The sequence below is a fragment of the Gymnodraco acuticeps genome, unplaced genomic scaffold (genome assembly GCF_902827175.1).
Source record: "Gymnodraco acuticeps unplaced genomic scaffold, fGymAcu1.1, whole genome shotgun sequence".
Taxonomy (NCBI): Eukaryota; Metazoa; Chordata; class Actinopteri; order Perciformes; family Bathydraconidae; genus Gymnodraco; species Gymnodraco acuticeps.
In genome coordinates, this window is record NW_022990812.1 from 445,497 (window position 1) to 459,351 (window position 13,855).

General features: G+C 41.7%; 1 pseudogene; it reads left to right on the top strand.

The window, feature by feature from the left end:
- Positions 1-12,155: 12,155 nt before the first annotated feature.
- On the top strand, positions 12,156-13,558 carry LOC117557127 (annotated as a pseudogene).
- Positions 13,559-13,855: the final 297 nt, after the last annotated feature.

Genomic DNA, 13,855 nt, shown 5'->3' on the forward strand with positions numbered 1-13,855 from the left:
TTATGACTTAATAACAGTTAATGCAAAAGCTTACAAACTGTTCCTTTGGCAAATAAAGGTTGATAAAGCTGGTGATGCTATATGCAATAACAATTACACTCTAACCGGAAGTGCCAAGTCAGTGCCGGCAAAGCACAAGGTGAATGAGCATGCAAGTATGCAAAAATATCTTAGAATAACAGCTCGCTCTGCTTATTATATTATCCTTCCCTGTTTTTATCTTCTATTTATTATACTTTGCACTATTATTTTCTAAATACAATGTCTGATTCTGATTCCGATTATTCTTACACATTTCTTTGATTTGACTTACAAATGATCCAATTATCAAGGTTTTAAAAAGGTAGTAGGCTAGCTTAATTGACTTATTGTTTAGCACATAATCGAAATAGTGTGTACTTTGACTGCAACACATAATTGTGGTTTGTTAATTGAAAGGTCAATGATCATGATTTTCAATCCACCAATTTTTTTCTCAAACTCATATCCCTAACGCTTCTTTATCAATCCTTTTTCCCTCCCTTTTCCCTTTTATCTCTATTAATTCCTCTTATCACTCAATTTATCAACTCTTCTTCCATCCATCTCCTCCATTCACCTTTCCCTCCCTTCCACTTGCCTGCTCTCAACCACTCCTCCCATCCTCTCTCCACCTGTCTTTCCCTCTATGCCTCCCTCCATCCGTCTCTCTCTTTCCTTCCCTCCCCTCCTGTTCTCTGACTTTCAGAGAACAGAAGCCAGCTTAGAGGGGGGAGAGGCGAGAAATCAATAAGGCATGATTTATAGATCACTAAAAATGATGGCGCTCATTAGCCCCCCAAAGGGACCTCAGCGTTAAGCAGATGACAAAATGTCACCAGTCCTCACTCCACCACACCTGGTCACCCCACAAAAAAAATGATCCCTGGCCTACACCAACAGGCTCTTTCTCTCCCTTCCACCAGCAGCGGATTCTAATTTCTCTGGTGTCTATACGAACACAGGTTACCTTTCAACTTTGAGCTTTTATTTCAACTTTTGTACAAATTTGAACTACTTTTGTTGTTGGCAAATCAGCCAACTTGCCCGAAGAGTTCAAGATCTGATTGTGACCAACTTATGAAAAATGGGCCTCACTTTTCCCTTACCTGAGTAAAAAAGAACACGTCTGCCTAGTTGGCCTAATACATACAGTTTATGGATAATTAATTCCAATTCAATTAATTTTTGAAACAATACGCTGCTGACTTTTTAACATTATGGGAGTGACATCATGCTAACAGGCTTTGTTGTACGCCAACAACGATTTCAGAACATAGCTTAATGCACATTAGCATCCTGTTGCATCCTGTAGCATTGTGTCTTAATAACAGTCATCATGTTTTATGATAATCTTTTTGGGCTCAATATTTTGCCAGCTAAAACAATGAGGATTTAATTGGAAATCTAAGAATCTCCTCTTCCCAATAGTGTGTTCAACTCGAAATGTGTGTTACAGTAGGGTCCAAGTGAAAAGAGGAGATTTTTGATGGCAACAAATTACATGGCCAAGTTTTTAAAAAGCCGAATTATCATTAATACTGCAAGGAAACGTATTGTGTGAAGAGAAATTGAAGATGTTGTTTAATTGCTGATATATTTATGATCCACGTCACGTTCGGCTGCAGTTCTTCCAGTTTGTCTAGAAGTCGTGCTGAGTCTGCCGTAGTTCTTTATTTATAGAGCCCTGATTAGATGTTTAATATTGAATGCAGCCGAACCGTTTATTACAATGCATTTATGTGATGACTTTCAAAGAGAAAAGCAAGCACACGCCGATTAAAGTATGAATTATTTTAACACATTTATTTGTTTTTCTTCTTGTTTCAACTACGACTCCCAATGTGCACTGCGACTAAAACATCCTATATCAGATCTTGTTGAATAATCGCGAGGTTTGTCAAGCAAAGCGGACAAATGTCGTCTTCACAATGGTAGCTGAGGATTTTGGGTAGTGTAGTGACTTCGGCTATCCTAAACTCAGAAAATGATATTTGATCTGAGAATCGAAGTGTAAAAACACAAAAGCATTCATTGTACGCAAATTAAACCATTCATGTTGTGTAATTAACAAGGACAAACTGGTGTTTTTTAGTTGATTAGTACTGCAGATGATGACCTGCGGCGAAACGTGGTTGAATAATGGAATGTGTGTCCAGGCTGGTGAGCAACATGAGGGAAAGGTGCCAGAAATAATTGTTATCAATTATATAAGTGTGAGGTTAATATCCCATCATAACAAGGCTTCTATAGATTTTCAGTTGGGTAAAAATCAGATGAATTTGAGTAATTTAACATAGGAATTTCTCCAACCCATATAGTCTTAACAGATGTTTATAGTCCATTACATGTTGTTTAACTGACACGTTCCACGTATCCAAAGTTACTTATATACACTTCAAAATCAGGACACAAACCCCTGTGCTCCAGTCACTCAGCAGTAGAATACCTCAGTTTACTTTAGGGCAGAAAAGGATTCCAATTTAAGAAAGACCTCAAAGCTAACCCCATTTTATGAATAAAAACTACTGGAAACTTCCTACCCATGTCAATAACACTTTATTTAAAAATGGTGTCACGTCAAGCTTTATGCTGTGACACTGTTGACCACAACATATTACTAGACCGACTGGAAAACTGGGTGGGACTTTCGGAAACAGTTCTGAATTGGTTTGAATCCTACTTAAAGGACAGACAAAACGTTGTTTCTATAGGTAAATACACATCTGAGTTGACAAATATGACATGTGGGGTACCTCAAGGCTCCATCTTGGGGCCTCTTCTCTTTAACATCTACATGCTACCACTGGCTCAGATAATGAAAAACTACAAAATAAGTTACCATAGCTATGCGGATGACACCCAAATTTACTGAGTAAGTGCATTGAACAAATTAATGACTGGATGTGTCAGAACTTTCTCCAATGAAACAAAGATAAAACTGAGGTAATGGTTTTTGGAGCCAAGTCAGAACGTATAAAAGTTAGCGCTGAGCTTCAGTCTGCAATGTTCAAAACAACAGATAAAGCCAGAAATCTAGGTGTAGTCATGGACTCTGACCTGAGTTTCAACAGTCACATTAAAACAGTTACTAAATCAGCCTACTATCACCTAAAGAATATATCTAGGATTAAAAGACTAATGTCACAGCAGGATTTGGAAAAACTTGTCCATGCTTTTATCTTCAGTTCAATCAGGAGAGACATTGATGTATGAAATACATATGTATTACTGGGACACGTCATATGAATGAAATAATGATTGCCAGAATTGAGACAGGAGAATGGAATGGTGTTTGGCGATTAGGCCCCGGTTTGTAGGATTATCATTCAGGAGGGGAAGAACCGCTCCGAAGAAACCCCCCGGGGTCTAGACACTGGTGGTGGTGATAAGTAGGTGGGACCGGTCTGAAGGGAGAAGGATTAGCTTGGTCCTGTAGGAGACGGGAGGCGAGAGGGGTGGAGGAGGGTTGCGTATTGTCACCTGGAATGACAGCTGACAAGAGGGAAGAGCAGATATAAAGGGATTAGCAGGTGCAACGATAGGCTTGTGAGAATGGAGAGAGGAGTGATTGGTTAGCTGGGGAGTGACGCCCCCGATCACTTAATGAGGGAGGAGAGGGTAGAGAAGTGACGTGTAATATGAATGAAGAGCTTGGTCTTCCTGCTTGAACTTGCGCTGAGCTTCATTGGACTGGACTACTGTAATGGTGTCTTCACAGGTCTCACTAAAAAATCTATTAGAAAGCTGCAGCTAATTCAGAACGCCGCTGCTCGAGTCCTCACTAACACTAAGAAAGTGGATCACATCACTCCTGTTCTGAAGTCTTTACACTGGCTTCCTGTGTGTCAAAGAATAGATTTCAAAAGACTGCTGCTGGTTTATAAAGCTTTGAATGGTTTAGGCCCAAAATACATTTCTGACCTACTGCTAAATTATGAACCATCCAGATCTCTCAGGTCTTCAGGGACTGGTCAGCTTTCTGTCCCCAGAGTCAGAACTAAACATGGAGAAGCAGCGTTCAGTTATTATGCTCCAAATATCTGGAACAAACTCCCAGAAACCTGCAGGTCCGCTGCAACTCTGACTACTTTTAAATCCAGACTGAAGACTTTTCTTTTTGTCGCTGCTTTTAATTGAGTGTTTTTAAATGTCATTTTATAATATCTTTCTTAATGCTCTTAATGTCTTTCATTTTTGTAAAACACTTTGAATTGCCTTGTGTTGAAAGGTGCTATATAAATAAACTTGCCTTGCCTTTGATGATTGAAGATGCTAGAACTGTGTCCTTTGTCATGTGCTTTGATGAGTTGAATTTCAATGCACACACCTTAAGCAACAGAGTTTCTTCTAAAACCCCACTGCTAGTTGGACAATCTCTCATGTCCGACTGTGTGTGTGTGTTTGTGTGTGTACTTTTGAGAAAGGGAGGGGTCCCAGGAGGGGGTGACTGGGCGCTTCATCACCCGATGGCCAACCTCTCACAATGATGCATGAAGCCCGGCAGGACACAGAGCAGGGGCCTCTGAGGCCAAAAAGTGTTACTGATACACAAGCAAATACAAACACACACACACACCCTAAGCAATAATGTCACATGTAGTTTTGGGGGTTGGACTATAAGCAGGAGCGCTGGCTAAGACAAGAGCTAGGACACAGGTTGAACAGCAGAGAACATGCGGTAGCCTGGCTCAAAGGCCTCTAAGTATTTTATAATAGCATGTGTGGTGAGAGCTACATCTGCCCACCATTCACTGTGTCTCTTCCAATAAACACTGGAAATGTGGAATTCCGCTTCCGACCACTTTTGTTGATCTGTAAAACTTACTTACATAAAAAGAGGAGCAAAATGTATCTGGTGCACATTCATTCAACATGCAGAATTTATAAAAACAAATATTTCAACATGTAAAATGCAAAATGATAAATTAGAAAGGAACATGAGATCTCGGAAAAAACATTATAATTTACCAAAAAATATATATTATCACATTTCTATGAGGTGTGAGAGAGACAGAGTGGAGACAGAGAAATGTGTTTGGCCGAGTCACTAACAGACGGAGTGCTGAAGGCCTTGATGGTCCCCTCACATGGTGCTGAACGCTGCCTCTGGACTGCCAGACGCCCGGTCACTTCAACCACCTCCTACCGAAGAAATGCACAAATGAACGATTGTGTTGGAGTGAAAAGCTGCCAGATTAGATTTTGAGATTCAAGGGCTATTGTCTTTTTTGTTTAAGTTAGTTTACTTAGAAGGAAAGACTTCTAGACTGGGCTGTTATGTATGATGACAACATGACGCTCATGTTGAGCATTAGTACTAGGGATGGGTATCGTTTGAAATGTATCGATTCCGATTCCGGTTCTGCTTATCAATTCCGGTTCTTATCGATTCCCCTTTCGATTCCAAAATTGTAAAAGAAAGAGGTCAAACGTTTAGATAACAAAAATATCTTTATTCTTTTCAGCTTTAACTGAAATTGTTACAAATAAAAAATATACATGCAATACAAATGTATTGCACAATAGCTGTGCTTTATTTTAACTGAGCTATGCCTGTGGCAAGCTATTAACACTGTGCCCAATTGTCTTTTTATTTTTTAGTGTAGTGGAGCCTCACTTCAGAGCGTTTACCACGACCCATCCTTGGTGTTATGAAGTGACTGAGCTCGTGAACTGTCTACGGGAGGGCGGGGGGGAGCCTCGCTGCGGGGCAACTGTGGACCTCTGTCGCCTGTCAGCGCAACTTACATGATGCCGTTTAAAAAAATTAAGGGCGGTGCCGGTCATCAGCGTACCGAGCCGGCCGTCAACGGCCCGCTGACGACCGGCCGTTCTGTGATTCTCCAGGTGCGCCCTGTATTCCACCGGGTCACCGCGGTACAGACGGACCCGCTGGAATACAGGGTCTACCGCGTTTAGGAACCGTTAAGCAGAACCGAAAAGGTGTATTTTGTACGGGTACCCGGTACCCGGCATTTTCTTATCGGTTCTCATCTGGAACCGAGTTTCGGTTCCCAACCCTAATTAGTACCCAGCAGAGGTGGGAGACTCGAGTCACATGACTTGACTCGAGTCAGATTCGAGTCGCATATTTTTGGACTTGAGACTTGCTTGACTAACATTCATAAAAGACTCAACTTGACTTTGACTTGAGACAGATTACTTGAAAGGACTTTACGTTTTAAAATTAAATATTTGAAAAAAAAAGAATGAAAATAGCAGGGCATACATTATTAGAGATATATTTCGAACTCGGACTTCATTTTAGGGACATTTCGGACAGGGGTGTAGAGCTATTGTTTAAGCAGAGGATCTGCAAAACAGGAGAAGAACAGCCTCTGAGAAGTGCACAACTCATACTTGGTCTTACAAACAATATCAGAATCTTACATGTACACCACCAGACTCTTTCACACACAGCATCATACCGTCTTTAACGTACTGTCATTCCTTTCTTCATTTACTATCATACATAAATAACTATTCTCTCTCACACACAAAAACAACATCTCTTAAACGCACCATCATACTCTCGTACACACACCACTATCGTCTTTCACAAACAACTATAATCTAATAGAACATTATAATAGTGTATGTGAAAGAGGATAGTAGTATGTGTGTAATCGGTAAACAATGTATGTAAGACAGAATAATAACCTTTGTAAGAGGGAATAGTATTTCATGTTAATAACAATAGTCATATATGTAAAACAGAATAATAGCTTATATAAGAGGTAATAATAGTTCATGTGAATAGGTATGTGTATAAAACAGAATGATAGGGTGTGTGCATAAGAATAGTTATGTGTGTGAGAGAGTATGATTGAAAAGGAAGTTGGACTAAATTCTCAGTTCCTGATTGGCTCTACGTTTTTTGTTTGACGGACACCGCCCACAATGTCAGTACTACTACTGATTTCCCCTATGCAACCTGAAGAGTAAAAGGGTCAAGTCCGTCAGAACGCAATGACTGTAAGTGTAAGCCTAACACTTACACTGACTGTAAGGATTAGTAACATGTATTGTGTTTATGTTAAGACATTTGGAGCATACACGCTAGCGTTAGCCATACTAGCCTGTATACATGCTTATTGCACAGCTAGCATTAGCTATATTTACCTTGTTTACCCTTAGCAGCAGTGTTGTGCTAGTTACTGAAAACCAGTAACTAGTTACCATTACTAGTTACTTCATTTCAAAAGTAACTCAGTTACTTTACTAGTTACTTACACCCAAAAGTAATGCGTTACTGTGAAAAGTAACGTTTTAAATAGTTGGGAAAAGGGCTCCCATTAATGCCCTTATAGCCTTCATTTCAGTACTGTTATTGCATTGGAGAATAATACAATCTGTTGATCAACTTGACATGCATTATATGCAATCTGGATTGCATCGATATTAGCTGGCTTTCCATTTTTGTATATTCTCTCTCCAGGTAGTTGGAAAAAGTTTTCCATCCCATATGCCGTGTGCCGCCCAGACATGGTATCATGCTAACTAGCTCCCTGAAAGCGGGTGACTCCACTGTAGCAATAGCCTGCATGTGTTCTACAACATACCGTGCAATGGCTTTATCGACTTTTCCCTGGCCAGCAGTCCCTTGGTTAAATCCAGCCGCTGTTGCTTAGGTGGAGGTGGAGTGGCGTCGGCTGAGTCTCTGTGGTCTTAGCTACTAGCTTCGTCCCAGCATGTTGTTTTTGCAGATGTTTTAAGAGATTTGAATGACTGGTTTGGGCAGTAGATAGGATCTTTGACCCGCCAGGACACAACTTACATTTAACTAAAACGTTATTTTCTTTGTGCTCGACAAAAGTGAAATAGTGAGAATATCTCCAGGTGGAGAAACTAGACTTGAGCTCCGCCGCCGCCATGATAGTCTTGTTAGTAATCAACACAAACACGCCCACTGCCCGTCTCCGCATGTGACACAGGAAGTATGTAAGTACATTTACTCAAGTGCTGTACTTAAGTACAGTTCTCATCTCTGTTCGCCTGGCTGTTGACTATATAAAAAAATTAACGGAGTAACGCACCATGTAGTAACGGTAACTGAGTTACTGAATTAAAAAAGTAATGCGTTAGAGTACTAGTTACTGCCAAAAATAACGGCGTTACAGTAACGTTAGTCCCAAAACTGCTTAGCAGTCATATGTGTTAATCTGTGTATGTTACACTTGCATATATGGGATCCTTAAGTGCCTTGTATCTTCTTCTTTTTTATAGTTTCACTCCATGTGAATGTCAGTGGACTGCAAATAAGTCAATAAAGGAGCATGGTTGCTCATTCCCTGGCTCTCAAAAGACTTTGGCTGGCTGTTTAATCTATGTTCACACTGAGACAGGACAACACATAGAGAGAACACTACACCTGTTGTGTAAGTACATACAAGCAGGTCACACAGTATGATCACAAATAGATATTTTTTAGATCAAATATGATCTATTCTTATGTAACAAGACATTAAACTATAAGTGTTAATTAAGTCTAAATAACTCAAAATTAGGTACTACTGTCTTATTGGGCCCATATTGAGCAGAGCATATTAAGACCAAAACTCATGTACAACAACTTACTTACTTGCAATAAATAAGCACTAATTAGAGGGTTATTGAGGAAAAACTCTCAACTAATGGCCTATTACTTATATAATCTGGTCATGTAGAATAAGGCATTAATAAGTGTTTTATAATGACTAATAAATAGCCAATATACTGCTAATATGCATGTTAATTAACAACTAGTTGATGGTGAATTGGTGTACCTTAATATAAAGTGTTACCAAAAGTTATTATTGCAGCTCAAATGTAGCTAGCAGTGCTCTGAGCAGCTTCAGGCTTTGATTTCAAGGCTGTAAACCAGCCAAGGAATGAATATTTAAACTGGCTTCCTGTTGGATCAACCTGACTTCCTTTAAAGTATGCTCTCTCACAACCAGTACAATGTCCTCTCACATAAACTGCCATAAGCTCTCAAAAACACAAGGGTTGCAGTCGAATAGTCCAACAATCAGCTCCTATCGTCTAACCCTATCGTCTATTCCTTGACCCCTGTGTGAAAGGTCATGGGGTTAAAGGACCTGACACACCAGGCCGAAATTGGCCATTTTCGTTAGTCGACGACGAAGCGTGCCCTGTCGCCCAAACTCAATTTGGTGTGTCCCGCACCGTTGGCCGTGACACACCTTATTTGGCCTTTCATGGCCGACGCGTCGGCCACAGGCAGTCGGACAAAGAAATCACTCTGATTGGCTGTTCAGCTAGCGAATCAGTGCATGAGAGGCGAAACGGTTGCTTGAGAATGTCTTCCACAAGCAACACTCCAATGGCTGATAGCTCCAGTACCGCACGAAACATGTTTTCGATGGACGAGAGTGAAAATGGAACGGACACGCTATTTGTTGTTTGTTTATATCACGTAGTCTGTTCTTCTTCTCTATCTTCCGGTTGTTGCCTCTTTTGAATGACCAATACACACTACCGTCACCTGCTGGTAAGGAGAGTTATTGCCACTCACGCATGCACAGTTCGTACGTGCTCGGCTGAAGTCTTTGCGGTGTGTTCCATTGCGACACATGGCCAAGACGCAGGAGAACACGCCGACGCAACAGTCTGCGTCGGCGAGTTCTCTGGTGACTGCTTGGTGTGTCAGGGCCTTAAGGGATAGTGGATAGGATTATTCAAAAGGACATAGGAGAAGAGACTGCAGTACTTTAGAGAATCGACTGCACTTCCACTATCCGACGTGTTTATGATGCGCCAGCGGACATCATGAATGTGCGTCTGCTGCTGTGGGGTAACTATGGAAACTACAGTTTTCTATACAGCGGACTACAACATGGATGTTTAATAAGAACGAGGGACTACTGTAAACTCATCTAGAGACTCTGCACCGTGCTCTGATGCTGTTGCTTTATGCTTTATGAACGTGGACAACAGAGAAACATATTCTTCATGACCAAAGTTGGAATTGAAATAAAAAAGGAAAGTGAAACTTATGCTCGTCACCCTCTCCCTCCGGTCCACATTAATACAAATGATCCCAATACGTATGATTGTATGAAAAGATCTTAAAATCAATACAAATGTATTTATTATAAACGTTAGTCCTTAACATCTATCACTGTGTATATCACCATTCAAACATCTTTTAAAAGTTGAACAAACCCCACACAGCTCAGTAAAGACTGTGAGATGTTGACTTTATTTGATCATTTCAGTAAAAACTAACGTTCATATTTCTCTTTTTGATTATAATACTGATGAACGTTCAGAAAAAAGCACTTTGGCAACTTACCACATACGTTTTAAAATGCTTAATAAGCACCGTAACTTTCATGAGATAATTTCTCCGTCATAATCGGTTGTTTCCATGAACGGCCGAATATTGTCTGTTAGTGTATTCTAGAACCCCGAAGGCAGGAGGAGACTGAAAGAGTCAAGGGAAGCTTATAAAAGTTAACAGCATTTAATTACACAAAAGATGCGGTGGTTGTACAATGAAATGTGCGATTGGAGGCGCTCTCCTCATCCGACCGGTCAGTCCAGGTCAGCCGGTGGAAGAGAGTCAATTATTGGCTTGCTCTTCCTGTTGTCATCGGAGGTCTTCTCCTATTGGCCGGCGTGGTCGGGGGCGGGTCCAATGCAATTCCTGCCTTTTTCTGTTGTTAAATTATATCATTCTGGTGTCTGTGGTTATTTAAACATTCCCTAATAAACGTTATTCAGCGGTAATAAATGAGTGCTAAACCCAGTGTGCTCAGTGTACAACATCACATGTCATTTCACCTTTGATTCACGGTTTGAAAATGCAGCATTTCGCCACATGCTAATGCTAACCGGAAGTGAATAATTTTCAGAATAAAAGTATTCAGTTAATAGTTAGTGAACTTCCGGTTTTTCAGAATAAAACTGATTTAAATTAAATAGTGTATTTAATTCAAATTACGCCATACCAACATTGATTTTAATTTCTAACATGTGTGACGGCAAATGCTGCGGCTGCAAGGCATTGTGGGACAGCATTTTCTCCTCTCCTTTCGGTGAGGGAGGTCCAGTGGTTCCTAAGCTAAAGGAGGCTATAAAGGAAGTTTGAAACCTCCTTTCCTATCATCTAGAGCAGTGGTTCTCAACCTGTGGGTACGCGAGCTCCCGCTAGGTGGTACGCGGAGGAATCTGAAATATTAAAAAATATCAAATAAAAAAAATTAATATATATATTTTTTAATTCCTTCTGCAGGTAACGTCTCCCCGTTACCTGCAGAAGGAAGCCATGCACGCAACACAGCCCCGTTCTCTTAACTCCAGGTGACTTTCTGCCACTTTCCTCCGTGGTGCAGTGCTGATCGTTTCACCACAGAGGAAAGCACTTCACAAATTGCAGTACCCAAAAGGAGCTGTACAAATGCCGCAGTTTTTGCGTGGCTGTGTCTTTAGTTGAAAGCCCAGTGGCGATCTGCTCATCTCTCATCTAAATAATATGCTACAAAGGGGCGGACTGGCCATCTGTGTGTTGAACTTTCCTGTCGGCTCCCAGACCGTAGTCGAGGAGGGCAGAAGCAACAAGCTTCAGGTTCAATAACTTCACTTCCACTTCACTTTATGACTGGAGAGAGGCGAGCTCTTCTTGGGAGGCCGTTGCATTTATTTAGCTGTTCTTCTGTTACATCACAGACCTCTGTTTTTCTGCTTACTCGTTTCACTTCCAGAAACATACACACGTTCTCTCCATATGTTCTCTCACTTATTATTATGCCGTTTAAACCAATTATTTAAATGTGCTTGTTAAATTCGGCATCATGTAAGTTGCGCTGACAGGTCCACACACACTGCTTCCCCGCAGCGAGGCTCCCCCGCCCCCCCGCCCATAGTTGACGAGCGTCAAGCTCCTCAACCCCCCCCCCCCCCCCCCGTTGATAATTCTCAATCTTATTGAGCACGTTGATAAAAAAAAATGTTTAAATGGCACTTCATATCAAAAAGGTTGCCGACCCCTGTAATAGGCTATTGTTGTTTTTAGATTTTGAAACGAAACACTTATTTATTTATTTGTTGCCGTTGCTATGACGACCATACTACCTGTGAAAGATTAGAACGTTGCAAGCAAGCTATGAAAGAAAGAAGAAAGCTGAATTATGCTAAAAACGTGGCTCAAAACGGGAGGTATACGGAAGAGAGGTACAGAGGAGAACATTACCAGCAAAAGGGAACAAGTGAATGAGGAGGACAGTCAAGCGAGCGCAAGCGCAGGCTCCACCAGCAACGCAACAGTGATATGCGCAGCCACAACGCCGCCCAGTGCTAACGCTGCTAACGTAGCTGCGAGTGACTCCATCAGCAGCAGCGCAAGTGAGTCCATAAAAAAGAGACACAAACCAGTTCGGAAATACAACCAGGGTTACATTCAATTTGGATTCAGCTGCAGTGGGACAGATAATGAGCCCAGACCACAGTGCGTGATTTGTGGTGAAGTGTTAAGTAATAATTCTATGAAACCATCGCACCTATAACGGCACCTTACAACTAAACACGCTCACCTGCAAGACAAGCCAGCGGAATTCTTTACAAGAAAATGTGATCTACTGAATAAGTGCAAGTCAACGATCCAATCCAGCTGTACACCCATAGCCAAGGCCCATGAAGCCTCGTATCGTGCCAGCCTCCGCATTGCAAAAGCCGGTAAGCCACACACAATTGCCGAAAAACTTTGTCTCCCACTAGCAAAAGAAATGACAGAAATCATGTGTGGCGAGAAGGCTGCCAAACAGTTACATTTGGTGTCACTTTCAAATGACACTGTGTCACGGAGAATAGTAGAGATGGCAGAGGATGTTAAAAATACATTGATTGAGCGCATTAAAAGTAATAGCTATTATTCCATCCAGCTGGACGAGACTACTGATGTTGCAGATTTAGCCAATTTGATGGTTTATGTCAGATATGAACATGATGGTGCAGCTCAGGAAGACTTTCTGTTCTGTCAACCACTGGAGACCAGAACAACAGCTGAGCACATATTCCAGCTCCTAGACTTGAATGGAAAAAGTGTGTTGGAGTCTGCACAGACGGCGCGAGGGCTATGACTGGCCGCCACAGCGGAGTAGCAGCTCGGATCAAAGAGGTCGCACCGGAGATTCGATGGACACACTGCAGCATTCACCGGGAGGCGCTGGCGGTGAAGAAGATGCCCGATGGCTTGAAGTCTGTGCTGGACTCTGCTGTGAAGAGTGTGAACTTCATAAAGGCCCGACCGATGCAGTCTCGCCTATTCCAAGTGCTCTGTGATGAGATGTCTTTAGTGGACTTTTGGATAAAGCAACACAGAGAATACCCCGCCCTGTCTGACAAAGCTGTGCGCTTTCTCCTTCCTTTTGCGACCACATATCTGTGCGAGAAAGGCTTCTCTTCCCTTGCTGTTATTAAAACCAAATACAGAAGCAGGCTGAATGCTGAGCCAGACCTGAGACTGAAGCTCACCTCGATTGCCCCGGACATCAAAGGACTGTGTTCACGGAGACAGGCGCAACCTTCTCATTAGATTTAGGTGACTTGTCAATGGACACCAACGTGTGGCAGAGAGAGAGTGAGAGTGTGTATGAATGAAGTACTATACAGTTTGTCATTTGTTATTATTTGGTTATGTTCTCACTTGCTGTGTGTGTGTGTGTGTGTTGTTGTGTGTGTGTGTGGTGTGTGGTGTGTGTGTGGTGTGTGTGTGTGTGTGTGTGTGTGTGTGTGTGGTGTGTGTGTGTGTGTGTGTGTGTGTGTGTGTGTGTGTGTGTGTGTGTGTGGTGTGTGTGTGGTGTGTGTGTGTGTGTGTGTGGTGGTGTGTGTG